This window comes from Apteryx rowi, unplaced genomic scaffold, assembly GCF_003343035.1.
Source record: "Apteryx rowi isolate R43461 unplaced genomic scaffold, aptRow1 scaffold_88, whole genome shotgun sequence".
NCBI classification, from domain to species: domain Eukaryota; kingdom Metazoa; phylum Chordata; class Aves; order Apterygiformes; family Apterygidae; genus Apteryx; species Apteryx rowi.
The window spans coordinates 941,445-961,917 of NW_020451182.1; the positions used below are offsets into that span (position 1 = coordinate 941,445).

The 20,473-nt window shown below is 38.9% G+C and overlaps 1 long non-coding RNA gene across 3 annotated transcripts; it reads left to right on the forward strand.

The window, feature by feature from the left end:
• The first annotated feature begins 4,534 nt into the window (after window positions 1–4,534).
• Window positions 4,535–20,357, forward strand: LOC112977948. Of its 3 annotated transcripts, XR_003257712.1 has the most exons (7): window positions 4,535–4,654; window positions 5,198–5,268; window positions 5,728–5,794; window positions 6,540–6,708; window positions 8,454–8,652; window positions 17,878–17,946; window positions 19,140–20,357. It is a non-coding gene; the product is annotated as an uncharacterized LOC112977948 (long non-coding RNA). The 3 variants fall into 3 exon arrangements; XR_003257713.1 differs by lacking the exons at window positions 17,878–17,946; window positions 19,140–20,357 and having other exon boundaries at window positions 5,180–5,268; window positions 8,454–9,572; XR_003257711.1 differs by lacking the exons at window positions 17,878–17,946; window positions 19,140–20,357 and having other exon boundaries at window positions 8,454–9,572.
• The last annotated feature ends 116 nt before the right edge of the window (window positions 20,358–20,473 follow it).

Below are 20,473 nucleotides of genomic sequence, written 5' to 3' on the forward strand. Positions count from 1 at the left end.
AAAGCAATTAGTGAAGACTTTCCTGTAGGAGAGAGTGATAGTGGCTTATCTTGCCTATTATACTGGAACAGCAATTGCTGCAGTAAGAAGCTTGACTGGACCAGAGCCAGCTTGAGAGAAAAGGGATACCATTATGCTACCTGACAGAAGAGACACTTATGGTATATGGAGCCATCTAAAGACAGGCAGCTTCAAACTGGAGTAATTAAGAGAAGATAACAAAGTTGGAGCAGTTATAAAAGGAATGGCATTTTATGAAGGTGTTTGTGAGGGGAGGCAGTCTGGAATTTTTTTTAATAATATTTGTTCTTGCTTGGAAAGTGATGCTTTATCAAAATAGAAACTTTATATGGATGTGTACCAGTCTTGAGGGAAAAAAAATCACAAAGCTTTCTCAAAACAATGGGAAGATAATGACTAATGATTAACTGACAGGTTTGTGGTCAGGACACTTGGGCTCTGAAAGACCTTGGGGGATGAATTCACAGCTGTACCTTTCATCACATCTCATTCCATGTGTCATGGGAGTTCAGTAACAGCCAAATTAATGGGCAGGGTTTGGCTTCATGAACTATCAATTATTTACATAAAGTAAAACAGCTCCAAGAAGGCAGGGATATATGAGTATATATATTTATGAATGAACAATAGCCAGTTAATCTGGACCCTGGCATGAACTCTTTGGGCTTTACCATCCACTTACTGCACTGACTATGCATGGGTTGATGTGCACTATGAGATCTGCCCTTCTCTAGAAGGGTCCTTACTGTTTTGGCCTCAGGCTCATGGGTGGGTTTAGTGGTGATTCTCATATGATCCACAAATGTGGATGTTTCTACGCACTGCTGTGTCAGAGGTGTTCCTTATTGCTGCAGGAGAAGATTCAGCAAACTCATACCATAAAACTTTTGTTCAATCTGAAGAGCATATCTTTGACGTTACCTCTACATGTGAAACACATAGTATTTCCTAACAAAAAAAAAGTTAGTTAACCTCCCAGAACTCCTACCCTGCATTCCAGCCAGCCAGGGGAGGGCAGGGGGCAGGGAAGAAGCCGTATGTGACATTTGACAGGCTTTTAACTTAATTCATGGTTGGCTGATAGTGAAATAATATTGCCATATACTTGGATATAAGAACCCAAATGATATTAGTTGAGAACGGTATGGTCAGGTGATTCTGAGATGCCACTTGAAAACTCTACTTAGGACAGACTACAAGAAACTTTAACTTAGCATAATACTGACTCAAGTTACAGCTTCCAAAGGGTCTAGTAATTTAAGAGTAGTGTATACCTGAAAACTCATAACAGATGATCTCGGTAAAAAAGCCTGACAGGACAATGGGGGAAGGCAGAATGGAGTTCAGCTTCCCAATGTAGTTTGGATACAAAACAAAGCATTTACTAATGTAAACTATATTGAACCTATTTTGGAGGGAAATGAGTCTCTGAATTTTTTTTTTTCTGAATGTTGTTAAAGATGTTGATTCTTAGTGCAAATTAATTTCAGTAAAACAGGAATGACACTTTAAAACAGAATGGACCCAAGAATTCTACTAAAGAGAGGAATAATCATATAGTCTAGGAATGCTTTTGACTGTAAGAAACAAAAACATTTTAGCAACAAGAACGTACCCTTCTGTGTAATACTGTAACATAGAAAAAAACATTCTGTATGTTCATGACTGGTGGTCAGTCTGAAGGTATGAGGATGGAGAACCTTCTAAAACTCTAATGCATTATTTATGTAAAGTAAATCAATTACTATGCAAGAAAACACTCCTATTTAACTTGTCTAGTAGCTGTGCACAGGAGTTGTTCGGTTTATGAAATGCTGGCAGTTATTTTTGTTCTTACATCCACATTATCAAAGTTATCAGTACTCATTCCTTTTAACCCCCTGTGGCACTAACTGAACATTCAGAGTGCTCTCCTTATATTTTCAGCACGGAGTAAAGGCTAATAAATTATTTGTTAAAACCTCTTTTTTTTTTAACCAAACAGTTCAATATATTTTAAACAGAGGAAGGTGAGTGCACAGAACAGCTAAGACATTTAATTTTACCAACACTGTTTGGCAGGGCATACTTAGATAAACTTTTAGCTAGAAATGACTTCAGAAAATGTAAAAGGCTTGACCTTATTTCGTTATTGTTTCTCTTTAGTTCCTAGATGAGATGCTGAAAGTTATTTTATCACATAGTGTGGAATGTTATGATTTACGGTTTAATTTACCCTAATTTTGGTTTTCATTGTTATTAATTGTCTTGAATACTTGAATAATTTTGGACTCCATGGGACTATAACGGTATTAGAATTTTGTTTGGGTTTTTGTTTTTTCCTGGCAAAAAACAATAAAACAAGGTCATTTCTCATCTAACTTTATTATTTTAACTTTATTAGTTTTCCTTTGCCTTATCTAAGTTTGAAGAGGAACAGAATAACAGTTAATGAAACACAGCAGCTGCAGTGCTATATTCCTCTTACTGTTTCTGAAGCAGTAATATGTTTTCAAAGCGTGCATTAATCTAAGAAGTATTGCTATACCTATTCTTTTTGTGTTACCTATTGAACATAAAAACAATTTCATGAATGAGTAATGAACCTCAGAACTGTCTGACTTCATATTCAATTCAGAGAAAGTTTGGGAACTCTTACCCAAACTTTCCCCAACTGCAGTGATTCTTACTAGTGGAAAAGGGGCCTCTACAGGCTCTGATTGAGATCTGGGCTCTGCTTTTTCAGAAGTAATCAAATAAATATGTTATAAGAGAGGGCGCGCTGGCTCCAAAGAGCCTACAGACTAATAGACAAGAGGTAGGAAGGGAAACAGGATTACAACAAATCTGCTGTAGGATCACAGTCACTGAATACGCTGCATTCCCCTCCTGCCCCCAGTTTGTTCGCTTTTTGTGGGGGGAAAAGGAACGAGGGGGCTTACAGATGATAAAATGTATACATTATATTCTCATTTAACTAATTAATCCTTGATACAGAATACTACTGAAATGTAACTGTGTGAGAATTTCACAGTGTTCCCAAGATAGTCATGCAGTAACCTGATTTAAATACAATAAATCACATACACATAATAAACCTTGATATTTCATCATCTTCCTGAAAGGACGTTTTCCTCCAGACAGGGAACATACCCAGTATAAACAGGAGGCAGCTTCTCGCAATCTCAAACAAAAGAGCAAATAGAAACAATGATGTTAAATATCCTTGAGCCAGCTAAGGACTCTTTGCTCAGCCTTGGTGAGCACTGATCCCTGGGAGGAGACCCGCTGACTCCAGTGATACTATTTCTGTGACTAAGTGCTCAGCCACACAAGCAGGGGTTACACAACTCTGCATAGCAGCCCACCATAACTTTGTCAGAAATGTTTCACATCTCTCAGGCTGATTAATTTCTTTCTTACCACACTGTGGAGTAATGCATAGGATGTATTAGTTCAGGGGTCAAGAAGATCCAAATGGTTTTGCCAGTCTGGTACAATATATTCTTTTTTTGTCAATATGTGTTCTGTGGGAGACGATTTATACACACCATTTCTATATGAAATGAAATAAAAGAGGTAGTTTTTAAAAGCCTGTTAGAGACCAAGAGACCCACTGATGGGCTGAATGTCACATGACTCATTAGTGTCTCTGAACTTGCGTGCCTTCTACGTAGTAAACAGCTTCTTTAAAAAGTGAAGCGGTGTGTGCAACTCAAGAAATATTTTCAATACAACAGTTTCATAAAGATTGACTTGCTACTGACAGCTTTTTTACTGTTTTAGTCCAATATACTTTTCTCTGGGTTGTGTAAATTACTTTCTACTAAGAATTACGAAATGGGATTTTTTTTAATTGTTCAAGTACTTTTGTGCTCTTTTACACAAGAAGTTTCTGCTGCTAAACATCATGAGCATGATATTGGCTAAGTGTGACTGGGTTTATAGATTTGCAAAGGGGGCAAGAGGAAGTCAGAATCTTTTTTCATCTCCTCTTTTCCACTTGCTTTCACAGATTAAGGACTTAATCCATCTCATTTCCATTTAAACAGATTATGGAGCACTCAGTGGAGCAGCTCCACCAGTAGGTCGGAGATGGTGACAATTTGAGGGGCGGGCAGTTACCTTAGCTGCTGACATAGCTGCAGCTGGACTTACAAAAAGCCTGTGAGACTGTCTGGACTTTGAATCTAGAAATGCAGGAATGAGCCTGGTTTGCCTCCTATCTGGAGCAAGCAGGCAGTATTAAGAGCTGATATACAAGAGTTTCCAGGACATACCCAGGTGTAGTGTACGATTGTACTGGTTTTACAGAATCAGAGATGAATTTAGTTATATTGTATAGGCACATATATTGTATGTGAAAGGGAGCAGTACTATAGGGGGAGAACATGGGTGAAGAATACAGTTCTCGCCACCCTTTTCTACCACTAGCTAATCTAGCAAGAGGACAGGAATAAACATGTGCTGGTGTTGGCTGATAATAAATTAGTACTATCAGAAGAGAGTTTATGAATCAGCAGTGTGCCTGAGCTGCAACAGCCTTTTGCTCTAATCCCAAGGTGATTCAGTTCAAATGCCATACTTTGCTCAGAGGTATATCTAAAATGAGTTTATCTCAAAATTCCTGGTTTAGGACCACGTTCTGAAACAGGTAAGCGTTTCTTCTGCAGCCCCATGAAAGCCAAGAACCTACATGTAGAGTAGATGTATAGCTTAACATGAGACAGGACCTTACATAGCTGCGTGGCTCAGAGTCCTTAACATCAACATGCATTACGACAGTTTGGCTGTCCTTTCTGGCACTGTAACAGGAGGGGAGAAGCTTCATTGCTTAATTAAATTTAACTAATAATTTTGCAAGGATAAAAAAGCAGACTTACCCTTGAATTCTGTGGATATGAATAAGTAATGCCCAACTGTTTCCAAATACATTTCAAGGCATTGTTTTATGGCAACAAGTTTATCTGAGGTGAACTGGCAAAAACTGTTTTCTGGTTTTCCAAAAGCTTCTGTGCCAGCTGGTTCATGTACCCTTATCTGGGTACATGGAGAGGATTCCATGCTTGAAAACTAAACTGACATTTAATAGACAGATACTGCAGTTGTGGTTAGCATTCTAGTCAAGTACACAGAGACTGACATTCTGATAATTTCTTTACATTACCTCCTGTGGCAGCTGTGTTTCTCCTCCCAGGTTGCATTCAAACTTGTTAATTCGTCATTTTCAAGATTGGTAACTGGAGTATTGAGGCAACATTTACGTAGGTGAGTTAAGGAAAAACGGTATTTACCCTTACAAGTTTGCATATTGCCCAAAATAAAATGGAGGTTGATCAAGATTTTATTTATTAAATATATAAATATTCATATATAAATTTGGAATTCTTTGCAAATAACAAAGAAGTCTGGCCAATAAGCATTATTTGTATCTTATTTAGCTGGGAGTTGTATATGCAGTTATCACTAGTATAGGAGGATGTCCAAGATTAATTAGATGGTCATGGCAAGATAACTCATGGACTCATAGCAAGCTAGAATTTGTTCCATGGCTGATTGATTGTGCTGCTTACTGTTCATGTCACTGGAGAGTGGGGAAAGTGTGTGTAATAAAAAAAGCCATAAGTTGTGTATTACTGCAGAAAGAGCAAAGATTTGAATATATGTGATGCATCTGGTCTCAAGGGGAGAAGGTGAAATTACTTTGTGAATTCTCTGTACTTACAGCCTTGGCATAAGCATCTACAGGAATGTTGCAAAGGTCCTCTGTAAGTGAGACTCACTCTACAGGCAGGTAGGAATGGGTGATAAAAGTGGTGCTAACAATCTTACACTTCAGAGAGAAGAAAGAAAAATGATCAAAACATAGAGAGCCATGCACAAGGGACATCATGCCATTGTAGTCAGTAAAACCRAGGAGAATCACTATGATTAGAGGTGCATCAAGAAGTCTGAATTTGATTTTATCCTAGTGCTGTGAGCTGCTAAGATTGCAGAGGAAGAATAAAGCTGGAAGGGGGTTGATTTTTGCACAGACAACTTTAAATTCCTACCACCAATGTTTAAAATCTACTTTAGAGTAGTCCAGTATTGGTAAAGATCAGTCCTTGAAGTAATGCTATTCATAGACTAATAACAGAACATCTCTGAGATGTGACAAACCCACTTATTACATGCAATTCTGTGAAAAAGCTGAACATCTAATTTGTATTGAAATCAATGGAAGCTAGAATATTCTGCTTCTTACAGAACTGGGCTTTTATGCGGAAAAAGGGATGTTAAACAGTGTGACTTTCACCTTTGCTATTGGAAATGTTTGTGGAAGAAATCTGTCGAGAGCTCTGCAGTGAGTGTTGCATCTGTTATGTTCTATAGAGGATAATTTATGTAATTAAAATGGTTTATTATCCTAAGGGAAGAAACGTATCTTTATTGGCATGTAGTCAGATCAGGTTATATGTTGTTGTTATAAGCTTTATCACAAAGTTAAATCATTGTGAGGCTTCATGGATCATCTCAGGGCCACCTGCTTCTTGCAGGAAGGGCACTGGCAAGAGAGGGGGAATTCTTCCTGGAACCTGTCTCCTGCAGCACCAGCTCGCAATACCCTCCTCTGCTGGAAGATCCAGGTGAAAAACTTGCTGAATGGAAAACAGTCACAAACCTTATTATGTTTAAGAGGGATGGAGCTTCTTAAAAAATAAAAAAGTAAGTAAATAAAATTGGCTGATATCCATTTGTCAAAGTTAGTGTTCTGCTGGCATGCCTTGATTTGTTTTTCCAGAAAGATTATTTTGTTGAGATCAGCTTTTCAGAAGACATAGAGCCACCCAAAACAAAATGCCAGGTTAGATGGTCTTCACTAGCATTTAGGTCATGTGAATTGGGCCCTATCAGATTCTGTGTTAGATTGGAATGTTTCAGGGTTTTTTGTGGCATACCAAATTTTGATTTGGAGTATATTTTTATCTTTGCATTTTTAATGTTTTACATTCATATAATTTCATTATTTTAATTCTAAAATCCAGGATATAAATCTAGGTCTCAACCCTGCAATAGCAGGCAAGAAACTCTGTAGTATAGATTTGGAAATTTCTTATAGGTTCATCTTTTTGACTTGGGCAATAACTTTGCCACAGTCATTAACTGTTAGTCTGAATTTCCTGGAACTCATTTACGGCAGCTAAAACCCACTGAGAAATGTTAAAAAGAAATGGAATCAGAAATTATTGTGAGAATTATTTTGAGCATAATTAATAAATGAAATGCACCTAGCATATTGTTTAGTCTATTATGTTAATGGCAACATGTTGGTACAATGGCCATTACATGATGCTCTGTTTTTTAGCAGAAAGTTGCATTTCAGAGAAGCATGCTAAGGAATGGGTTACGGACTGATTCCTAAATACCTAATTCACAATCTGTTAAAATCCGGTCAGCCTGATATCTGTCCTTACACGTATTGTGTCTCTGACCAAAGACTTGAGATTCCTCCCTAAATTCATTCATGAAGCCATCTGGCTATGTAATACAATCAGCTTTCATGTCCATTTTACTTTCTAGTCTGTTTCTCAACATGATCTGAACATTTTAAATTTCTTCAATACGTAAGACCTGCTTCTGTCACTGAATGGGACAGGTCTTGATTAGACTAGACTGATTTAAAGGATAAAATAAATCTGAGTAGCTTTGTTAAAATTGTGTGCTGAGTTTCATAAGATGTCCCACTGTAACTTGCCAGACATATTACGAGCAAAGGACATGCAAGTCACTAGCAGTTAACACAGAAGCACTTTAGCTGAGCATGTCTTTAATGGTCATATCCTGGAAATTATTTTCTATATGGTGCTTTTAAGTATTAACCAGTGATTGTATCTGTAACTCAACAAAATACACCATTATGCTCTTACGATAATTTATAAGCAATTGAACCTACACATACAAGATGCAATCACCGTGTTAGTGAGTACCTTATTTTCTTGCTTTCAGATAGATACAGTCAAACCTTTAATTCTAATACCATTTGATTTTCTCCTTTCCCCAAATCTTTAGCTGGATTTTGGTATAGTCAGAAATGTTATTCTATGTAAAATGGACTAATTACTCAGTATAAAAGCTCCCTGAACATCAGTGGGCCAGGTTCATATTTTTGATTCATGATATGAAACTTTTCCCTTAGCCATATCGCTTTTGCAGTGTTAGGGAATTAACTGGATTTTCTCTTGGCTCCTATATCAGCAACAAACAGCAGTCAGTAAAGTTCTAATTACAGACTTCTATAACACAAAAAGAGAGTGCAGATTCAGTTTGATTTACATTTTCAAAGAAGTTCATTTTGCACTTTGATAGTTCTTTCTCCTAGATCCTTCTGAGCTTGTTTTGTTTCTTCTTTACTGCTCAGTGCTTTATGATTTCAGTAGTTACATGATTTTATTTTCACCTCTTTGTTTCAGCACACTTCCATTAATGGGAGCTATGTCAGACTGTGGAAACCTAGGAGAGCTGCTGAGTACCTGGTTTTGTCTGCGGGCTCAGACTGCCTCCTGCCTCTACCTGAGAACAAGACCCAGCTATGCACTTCTACTGCTCTATCCTAGTTTCCATGGGAAGAAGGTGCACAGGGTAGATGAGACCTGCAGTATGCTCCAAAAGGTACTGATCTAAACACCTGGGGAACCACCTCCCCCAGGGGTGCTATATCATGTCCCATCACAAAGAGTGTGGAAAAGCGCATTTTTAATGTTTCTGTGCTTCTCAATATTAACCCCAACTACCTGAAATTAAACTCTTAAATGCCATGGGAGTAGTTGTTGCTCTGCTCTTTGCAGACCAAATTCTGAAACAAAGGTTATGCTCAGGAAAATGTGTGTAAGAGTGCATCTCTGTCTGTTGTGAATAGGCTGAAAAGCAAAAATAGTCATCCAGATTTTGATTATTTACCAAATTGCAGAACACTTTTGAAGGCTACAAACTGCTAGTTGTTATTTATGTGGGAAACATAATTTGAGTAAAGCACAAGGGCCTAATGGGGCTTACATTATTGGGTTTAAAAAAGCAAAGCGGGTGGGAAGCCGTAAGTCTTATGCTATACAAAAACTCACATGCAGGTTTCCTGTAGTACTAACATACAAAAGACATTGAGGAACATTAGATCACTCACAAAGTGGTAATAAAAGCACCTTACCCAACTGTTGCATATTATAATCATCTTAGGGAAGAGTTCTCAAAATAAATATTGAAGATGTGAAAACAGGTTTGAGTTATATGTGGGTACGTGGTTTCTTCACAGATACAGTATATTAAGCTTCCTTCCCCCTTCAGGGGTTTCCTTGTACTGTAATTCAGCTTTGCACTGTTTGGTGAGCTGCCCAGTAGGCTGCAGGGCAGCCTGTAGGCATGCAGGCAGCAGTATGAACATTTCTGTGCTCTGGCTAGTCTCAGCTAATTCATAGTCCCTTGGGGCCTGCAACCTGTTCTTATTAAAAAACACAATGTCTTTTGGATCAAAAACTAAATCATCCTTTGCTTTATTATTTCTTAACATTACATATGTTAGCTATTGATAATTTTCTTTATTGCAGTCTCTTTTGAAGCATTTTCTGTGACTCTGAGTATTATTTGTGCCACCACATACTTTCACAAGGAAAGAAAGCTCATTAGAGAACAAATTCAAACACAACCTCTCATTTTTGTATGAATTTCAGCTTCATTACAATTGCACTCTCTATTAGGTTGTTACCCTTCTTGCCTACTCCTTATAAAAGTAGTTCTATACTATTAAAATATAGTATATCAGAATTATTATAGAGTGCTTTAGACTTCCATTGGCATGCTTCTTCATTTCAAAAACTGTTTAAAAAAGCCTCCGTGCAAGCCTCAGTTTGGAGAGCTATGATGTATCAAAGCTTGATTCATCAAGCAATTTCTCATAGCTCCTGCCTTTCTATAATCCCTTCCCAAATTACATCAGAGTTGTAGGCAGTTGTGCTAAGGGAACATTTTGTCGGTTCTATGTCCAATGACAGCATTTTAGAAGCTCATTTAAACCCCTGCCATCACAGTTTCCTTCCAAAACAATCAAGACCTGGATCTACTAAATCAAATAGATACTACTGCATGGATAGTAGCTTCTATGAACATTTGTGAGAGACTATGGTCTGAATATCAATCAACATATGTGCAGATGCTGCTTTACGGACAATTAATGTAAATTAGCTTCCTAAAATGTTTATTTCCACAAAATTGACTATGAGCTCACATTACTCAGCCAAACTAGATCCATATCTTTGCTGTCCCACAAGTCTTCGCTCTAGATGTAATCTAATGCCCCGAATCTGTAAGCACTGGGAAGGATCAGGAGGTCTCAATCAGAACTATCTCTAAGGATTAACTAAGGGTCTGTTGTATTAATTCAAATACTAGAGCCTTTATTATTTGTAATTAGGATTCCCCCCAAAATCTCAGATTAGCCATTTTTAAGCAATAAAGATTTTGGATTCTCCCACCAATACTTTGCATTATTAATTTACTCTTACTTTGTTAAAGCTTAACTAATTTTTCTTTCATCAGTGTTGCTGGATATGAAGACTTGTGAAGAGAAAGATAGTTGATTCAATGCAGCTAAATCATTTTAATTCATATTTATCCAGGATAGCAATGCAGAAAACTGCAAGTAGGAGTAAGTGACAGGTGCATAATTAGGTGCAAATTGCTTGCACATTTATATGAAGTAAAACAGTCAAATATCATATAATGAAATGAAAGAGCTTTTAAGGAAGACTATCAATATTTAAGTGCCATGACTGCCAAATAATCATTAGTCATTTTCTGTCTGCTAACATATAGGAGTGAATTTTTGACAATGCCTCTTGGATTAATTTAGATTTAATCAGGATGCAAAAGTAATATTTCATGAAGACTAGAAGCAGCATTTTCACAGAGCTGCACCCATGGGTATGATAAAATGGGATCTAGGGAGAGCAAGAGCTGTCTTCCAGAAATTCTGTGCTTTGGGGCGAAGCCAGCAGAGGCTGAGAGCCTTGTCAAGCACCGTGCCTAGGCACGTAACTCAGAGCTGTAAATGTCACTATGAGGGCTAGACACTGAAATGTTAGGTTTAGCAGTGCTGAGCTTTTCTGTGGCTAAATCCCAGGTCTGGATCTATCAGCTTAATATAGTTGATTCTGAATACCTCAAAATAGCTTTGAAAATGGAAGGAATCGTTAGAACATGACCTGAATGGGAATGAATACATCTCCAGGATAGTATATTGAACAGATGCCAACTTCTACTAGTGAATAAAAAATTTATTCTAATCCACCATGAAATTGAAAACACACAAGTAAAATGCTATGGCATAATAACACAGAAAAGGCAATCAGTCAGTGCAGCTACCTAAATTTATGCTCTTTTATAATGAAATAAATGATCAAAACTAGAAGAAGACATTAAAGATACAGTAAATAAATGTCCAGTCAAGGTGGTTTCTAAAATGTGTAGGGCATGTAAGAGAAAAAAGGAAAGATAATGACTGCAGTAAAGCCTTCATATGATACTAGAAAGATGACAGAAACCTTTGCTCATAGCGTCATCTCTCTGAAGTTAAGAGGTCTATTTCTTTGCAAGTCTTTCTATGGGACATCTCACCCAGATATGACTGGGGAGCTAGGGTCCAGCAACATAAATAATAACAGGTTTAAAAGYGATTAATGAATTCTGGAAGCATTAAGCTTAAAAGTTTAGGTCAGGGTGTTTTGAAAGAGGTTTATTTTTTAATTTTGAATTCTTGGTCATTGTAGCTATTCCCCTCACTATGGACCATGGCATTAAAAAAAAAAGGATAGGAAGGAAAATTTAGTACTTAAAAGAGTCTTTGCCACCTCCTGCATATCTTGAGCCCCTCCTCTTGGAAAACCAGTTTAAAATCTTCTAAGTCAAGACACCTAACATTGTGAGACTTTTTTTTTAATTTTGGCCTAAGTCACTTGCCCAAGGCAATACAGGAAGCTTGTGACTGAAGCAAGAAAAGAACCTGGATTTCCTGAGCCTGCTCTAGTATCAGAGCTAAGGGATAACTGTGTAAGTATTTGCAGGATTTTAGGTCTTAATGGTAATGAGCAGGGACTGGTACTTAGGGTAGAAAATCTTATCTCTGTGAGTGGTATCATTCTGCTCAGTGAGACTTTAGAAAAATGGCTTAATGGCTTCACATAGCAAACTGCTTGGGCAATGCTGGACGTGGCTGCAAGGGAGATTGAGGAAAAGARTTACAAAGGAGTGCAATCACTCTGCAGATGTACGACAAGCGGCATGAAGCTTCAACGAGCAGGACTGATAGGTGGCAACAGCCTCTGAAGTTCTCTAGTAAATCCTCTCCTATGCCAAAGTATATTTTATTCACATATGTATTTGAGGGGCCTGTATTTATTACCTTTGTATTTATGGAACATATACTTGTATGCTGATTTTATTCTTGACTTCATTATTTTCCCTTGAAGACCTGCTTTTGTAAAGGGATTCATTAGGACTGACAACAGTGAGTGGGTGTTTTCTGCTTTGATTTTAAATCAGCAATTAACTCCATCCAGCAGCATTCTAATTGACAGCTAGAAATTCCATGTAGTACAATAAAGGAATAAAYGACAATGGAAAGGACATGGCATCCAGCTAGCAGTCTCCACAGTAGCAACAGAAAAAACAAGATATTTATAGGAAGGACAAAATGGATGCTCTTGCTTCCAAACTTGGAGGTATTATCCTGTCACAGTGCTTCATTTTAATGTGTTTGTCAGACCAATAATAAGTTAATTTTAACTATGCGGTAATCCACCAGCCCATCAACAAAATAGCACTGTCCATGAGTAAATATGAAAATGATGTACTGTGCTATTAGTGAAGAGCTGGATTTGTCAAGGAGGAGAAATTAAGGACATACTTTTGCTAATCACAATTCACACCCATAAATATTTGCTACTGTTTTGCAGCAGACCTAAATATATTTTCCTGAATGAATCTGTTCTATTAGCTGGAATTTTATTCTTTGCTTCTATCTCCAGAGAACATTATCCTCCTTCTCATATGTGACTTCAAAAATAAAATCTTTAGGCTTTGCCTTTTCTATAAATGCCTTTGCTTCACCTTGGCATTTCCTACTGCAGCAGTAGGCCCTGCTCTATCGCAACACTCTGCTGCTGACATCCCTTGAGCTCTCAGGGGCATAAACTGACGGTGTGATTATATGTCTAGTTAAGCAGACTTTCTTGTTCTTAACTTTTCTCCAACCAAGTGTCAAAAAATTATTACGCAGAGAGGGAAACAAAAATGAATGAAGTAAATCATACCCACTATTCTCACTGCCAGTTCCTGGCATAAAGTCTTCTCAGATGATATCTTCTCTGATGCATGAAGCAATGTTGTGTTGGCTTATGAGCTAGAGGATGCAGCCAGTGTATCAAGCCATGTGAGCAAAAGCCCGGCTCAAGGCTGCAGTGAATAGTGTGCTCACTGACAGGGCTTTTCTAAGCACCAGATACGGCCAGATGGCAAATCCTTGACTGGCACGGTCTGGCACATCAGGTCACAGAGGAGAGATGAGACTAAGGCAGTGCTGCAAACGCACGAGAAAGAGTGTTTCAGCTGCGTGGTAGCAGAAAGTCAGGGGTGAGTTATGTGAGACTGGTTGCTGGACATTATATAATATGGAACACAAAGACATAATCATACATAGTTAGGCAGACTGGAAAGATTGTTACACTGCCCTCCCTTCCCTCCCCCGCATCCTCTTCTTCCACAATGCCTATTCAGCATCTTTATAATTAATATTTATTAATCAGTCTGCCATAATTGGAGTAGATTATAGAAGATTTACACTACACACTCTAATAGCATTGAAGGAAACCAGAGGGTAAATAAACTCCTTCCAGACCAAAATTTGGGTGTTGATTATTTATTAGTGTGATCAAGAGGCCATGAAAAAAATAAACCCTCTAAAAGTGGAGAATATTAAATTATTTTCTGAAAGTTCATATCTAAATTATTACAAAACACACTGATTCATTTTAAAGGTATAATGGACTCCTTGGTGTCTTGGGCTCCTAGAATGTGGAATTCACTTGTTTATCTCTACCTGTAGGGGACTACTTTGATCTAGATCTGTGTCTTGTTTGCTTTTTGGATTCCTGCAATCAAAAGGCATGCTTCAGTGCCCAGTGCCTGATGTGAGCATTTACGTACCACATTTCCATGTGTTCCCAATACAGAAGTTCAGATGGATTTGCTCCTCTTCCTGGGTGCCCTGATATTACACAGTGCCAGGCTGTGTACCAGAAATACCATGTAGTTTCCTGGAAGCAGTATAGATACAGCAGCTTCTTACTCTCCCTACAACAAAGTGGAGGTTAGACTAGCAGAAGCTGAGTGCCACACTAAAAGGTGAGGCTGCTTTATGTACCTGAGCCAGCTCATTTCAACTTAGCATGGATAATGCTGGTACTGCAGTGTAGATTCACCCTGAAATAAACTCAGGCCACGATTTGGTATAACAAACTTGCAATACTTTCTATTGCTGGTAAACAGGCTTCCAGCCTCAGAGGATACAGCTGCCAGCATCATTAGAATTCTTCACAGCAAACATGTTGACAGACTGTTTTACACCCAAACCAGAGCAATTCACTTGCACAAACATCRAGTTCAAAAGTGAACTCTTTGAGATTGTTCTATCCCAATAAAGATGTGGGGTCAGCTCATCAGCTGGTATAGACTGACATAAATCCAAAGCCTTCGCAGAGGGAACCAGATACATTTTTGTGTAACAGTTGCTGGTAGAAATCAAGTATCTCAAAGCAAGAGAACCTCTCCCACCACAGACCCACTCTTTCAGTAACTGAGAGTTTCATCCATAGGATCTGTGAAAAAAAATGCATTAGAAAGGGACAAGCCATTTAAATAGCCAGCCTACACACAGGGCCTAATAATGGTAGAGAAATCTCTAGTGGTGGAGGCAGAAAAAATGGTGTTCTCACAACTGAGAAAATGGAAATAAATTTATGGAGTTTATAGGTTGCATTTTTGAAGGTGAAGATTGTTAGGTTATGTGATTAAAAGMTCACCTCCGTGAAAACAAAGGAGTACAGAGGCACAACGACAGTCAGGGGAACCCCAAAAACCAAAACAGAGAAAATGGAGCCCCTGACCAGCCACCCCCCCCACCCGGCTGTCCCAGGGGAGCCACCAGTCCCATGGGCCAAGGGTGACACCAGTCACTGTGAGTCAGCAGGAGAGGCTCTCTGGAGCGCCTTACCGACTGAGGGGGTTTCTGCTGGGGGGTGGGACACATTATGGGTGCCAGAAAGAGTATTTTAGCATTGTATGAGACTTACTGTGGGATGTTTAGGGGAGGAACCAAAGGCAAGGAAAGGGAGGGATCAAGGTGGATTGAGGAGGAAGAAGTGTGGGAAAACAGAGGGAAAAGGGGATAAAAGGGGCCGGCCGCATGTGAACAGGTGGCCGGTCAGTACACTTATCTGGCTGTACCAGGCACCTGATCAATTCAGTCTGTCCTATCTTCTTATTAAACTCCATTTCTAACTATTTTCCTGGGTGAGGGGCTGTCTGCTCTGTGTGCATGTAGGTCTACTTGCCAGCGACTGGAGCCAGACCACGGGCCATAGGGGCCTGCGTGCCCAGGGTGCTTGCAACTGGAGAGACCAGAGTACATGCATAGTGTGTGAGCGCATATGTCAGTGAGTGTCATCACCAGCAGGGAGCAAGCTGGACTAGCCGATGAGAGGGATATCGGCTTGGGAGCCAGGTATCAAAGCAACCGMAAGTCTGGGCCAGATGCTGGAGAAACCAGATGGTTGGCGAGTTGGCTACTGGAGGGACCAGGAGGCCTAAGCCAGCCACTGGGGAGACTGTGGGGTCTGGGGGTCAACTAAGAGACCTGTTTGCATGTGTGTGTCTCCACATGAGGCAGCAGGAGACCAGGGAATCTAGGGTCTGCTACTGGGTGTCTAGAGCCATTTACTGGGGGATCCAAAACACATGTGCATGTGTGTGTGTGTGCGCGCAGGTCTCAGTAGCAGCAGACCAGGGATCCAGGGGCCAGCTACTGGGTAGACTACGTCTAAGGCCAGCTACTGGAGGGACCTGTATTGTATAAGTGTATATATTTCCCACTAATGGACCTTCATCCTGAACTGTCAGAGAGGAGGACAGGATTAGGCCCTCTGTGTTTGTGTGAGTGTTTCTGTCTGTGTCAGTTTGTGTAGCTGCACACATATATACATCTTTAGGGCAGTCTAGGCACCGGAACATACAGTTTATTTTTCAGCACATACACACACACAAAACATATCTTGCTTATCAACTTATGCATATGACCCAAAATTATAATATAATTAGTCATGAAAAGATGTTCACTTTTTGGCCATCTGGTCGATCCATTTGACAATGCAGGATTGTTTCCACTACTGTATCCAAGACATTAAGCAAATAACATTAAACAGCTTAATAGAAACAGGGAGAAACTGAGCTGAAAACAAATCTGATAATCTTTACTAAAACTTTGAAACAATAAAGTATTTTAACATGTTAGCTTGCTTTCTTTTTTTCTTTTTAAGCTTTTACAGAAAGCACAACCTCCAGGCTTAGACACAGCCTTTGCAATCACTTGCATTATCCTTAACTACTAGTTTCAATATAAACTCTGATCCTGGTGATTTTGGCTATAAAAATCATATCTTCTGGGGAACCGTGTAATGGCTATGAAATAAACTCTTTTTATTGCTATAGTCATGCAGCACTTGTGGCAGCAATACAGAAAACACTCTCATTCTGGGGTGACATTGGTAAAGATTAGTTTGGGCTTCTTCTTCTGCTGACCAGCATATGTTATAACAATATAAACAGTGACTTTTATAGCCCAGACCTTTCCAAACACAGAGGGAAACAGATTGCTTTCCCCTGCTAACTTCCCTGTAATAATAACTCTAAGATTCTCAATAGCAGTACACATTTGAAATCAGATTTTAAAGTGCTAGATGAAGGTGTTCTACTYTAAAATCATTGTACAGATGCAGAAACTGAGACAGAGGGAATAAAAAGTATGTGCAATGGTCGCCATGCAGATCTGCAGCAGAACTGGAAACAGACTCCAGATCTCCCAAGGCCTGGTCCAAAGCCTTGTCTTACAGGTCACATGCTAAACTTCCAGCAAATTATTTTATATAAAAGTCATACTTAGCAAAAAAACTTGAGATCTCTATTGTAATGTAATTGGAGTCATCAAGAGTGCTATTTTCCATGCAGTCCCATTGGTGAATGTCTCTGCCAATAACTTCTGAACCCACCACCTAATTCCAACAACATTTAGCAGAAATGTTGGAATAATTAAGTTCCCGTTAGCATCATTCACACAGGTGGCTGAACAGATGGGAGATACCCTGCAAGTGCTCTGAATGAAGGAAAAGTTGATGCCTGGGCTCATTCCTTGAGACCAGAGGATCTGCACAAGAGAGACCTCTCAATACACTCCCACTTCCAGAGGCACTTTTACTGGAGCTTGTTCTTGAAAGAAGTGGGATTGCTGAACACAAGGAGACCAGACAAGGAGCACTGTGTCTCCTTTGCATTACTCAACAGCTTTCTGCAATGCAGTGACAAGAAAATGGAGAGGAGCTGGTGTCAAGTCAGGGAATTGCAAGGATCAACTGGAGCAAACAGCTGTGTGATTTTAAGTGCAAAGTGACTCCTTCAGCTAGCCAGAAATTGTCATGCAATCCTCAACTGTTCAGATTAAGCTTCTCTTAGCAGCTGGGAGAGAATCTATACATGTGAGAAATACTATAAATGCTTTATTTTTTTTTATTACTTCTCCAGTGTCTTCTGGACAACACTTTCTTTTGACAACATTGCATGTCATAGTGGGCAAAGAGTAGGCAAAAGCTGGTAAGTAATTCAAAAATATATAAATTGTCCCTTAACATTCAAGAGGTAAAAGGAAAGGTTAATAGAGTAAAAAAATGTGCTTTCAGTAATTGAATGCCTGTTCAAGTTTTCATTAAGCAAAGATTCAAACCCAGTCATTATGGTTTCAGTAAAATGTTTTCARTCTGACAGATATTTCTGAAAATATTATTTCCAGGTTGACCTGAAAGTTTGTATAGGAATTCAGTGRTCTGAAATGAATTATGGCATTTTCTTTTGCAGTTATTTTTTGAACTGTGAGCAAAACAGTTATTGTCACAACAGCCCTGAATAGCTAGACTCAACCATATCCATATTGCAGTATTTATTACAGCATTAGGATGTTTTAGGTGGGATGCTGGTGTGGTGGGACATCAGAGCGTAGGGGATATAAAACTACAATAACAAAAAAGTCTCCCCTGTGCCATAGGCTGTATATATATTTATACATGTATTCAGTTTCTTGGAGCAATAAAAGTAACATTTGAAAATAAACACTAGAAGAAACAGGAAGTTCCAGGAGATGACCATTGCTACATGTCCAGTGTTTCCTCATTCAGAAACATGTGTTGGTGGCTGAGACCAGCTCCATCCTAGCCCATCTCATTCTACTTGCAGTCTTGCATAAAGTCTCTCAGCCAGGGGCCTGGTATTAAACTGCCTCTTAAGAAGAGCATAAATCTTTCCTAGTTCCTATGTAATATCTGTAGCCCCATTTGGATGTCTCAGATACCCTAGAGACATCTTGAATGGCACTAGATACATATATTCAGGCAAAGTAAACCTTTAGGCATAGTACATCCTACACAGTCCAAGGAAGAAAGAATCTAGGAAGAGCCCTGTTTTCCCTTCTTCTATATGGTTAAGACTTAATCCATATTGGAGAGGTTGCTATGCATGTGAATTTGAAAGGGGAAGGCATTAAGGAAATTTTTGCACTTTTATATAGCTTATTAAGACTCACATCTTATTCATGTTAAGTTATTAGCTCAGTGTTACAGGCTTGCTATCCACCAGGCAGTTATGACTGAATTAACTTCATAATTGTTAACCAATTCAGCAAAATGATATACACTTATTTTCCCCTTAATCATAAATAAACACTATTCCCATCTTTTCATCCTATTCACCACTGCACTCCTGGCAAGCATTTTTTCCTTTTTTCCTCTTTGTAGGCAAGTTTTCAAGGGCAGTCGAAACCAAGGTTGAGAAAAATCATGACTCACCCACTCATGACTGCTATGGCAAAACTACTGCATTGTAATTTCATGGGGACACAAAGGCCAAGAGTTATGTTATGTTTCACCAGCCATTTAAAGCTACTAACCTTGAAGGCAATGGCAGCCGTTGACTCTAGAAGGCTGAATCTGGTAAGTGCTGAGCAACAGAGCGAAGGGCTGAGCAGCTTTAACTGCCAGTAAAGTCATCAGGAGAAGAAGGGCTCAGCATCTCAAGGGTTTGGCCCCTGACTGCTGGTCATTTAAAACTGTCTGGGCTGAACTGCTGATTCTAGAAAGGTTACTTGTTATTGTAGCTTGTTTTAGGTAGCAAAGTAAGGCACCCAGTGACTGTATAGCTAATAACTCAATTTAGGATCTGATCTTGAAGAATGCCTCTATTCCACTGAACTTCGCTGGGAGCTGATGACATCTGGCACTCTGCAGGGTCAAGCCCTGAGAGCAAAGACAAATGCAATGCTCCTCAGTTGATTTATCACAAATCTATGCAGTGAAGATTGGCTAGCAATATAATAGCCTGAGCTCAGAATGACAGATTGGAGCGATAAAGCCATTTAAAAGTTATGATGCAATATGGAGTATTTATTGACCTGTGGTGTATTGTAGCTGCAATTACAAGGCATCTGGCAAAATTCTGTGGTAGGTAGGGACTAATCTATAAGCATGATTAATTTCCGTAGTAATTTGGCTGAAGGTCTGTAAAGCCAAATTAATTCTCCTGTTACAACGCTATGGAGATATTCACTTTTTAAGACTAGAAGGTTTAAGCTACACTTTTCTGTCTATAACAGCTGACCAGTCCCTTGATTAACACTGAAGTTTTTTCCAGTAGGTTTAAAGTTATTGAAGCCTATATAATTTGTTCTCAGTCTTTGTTATAGGCTGCCCTTGGAGCTTTCTTTACCTGATTTTAATTAAGAATATATCTGAGCTTGAAAGTAATACCTGAAACTGAGAAGAGATTTGAAAAAACAACAGTACTGGAAAGTCATTTGTATTCAGAACATGCAAGTGATGTGGGGATATTGCTAGCTGGTACCCTCGATACCATAGCCATTTTATTCATTTCTGTACAATCCTAGTAGTTGAGCTCAAGTATTGTTGTTATTATTATTTGTATTTCCAGACAAATTAGTTTCTGGGTATTAAATTAGGTATGTGTTTGAAGGTTTTACTGTTTTGTTCTTTGGTGCCTCCTTCTTTCTCTCACTATTAGTGTGRTTCTAATAATTTCAGGGGGAAAAATTACTGGGAGGTTAGATACTGGCTGT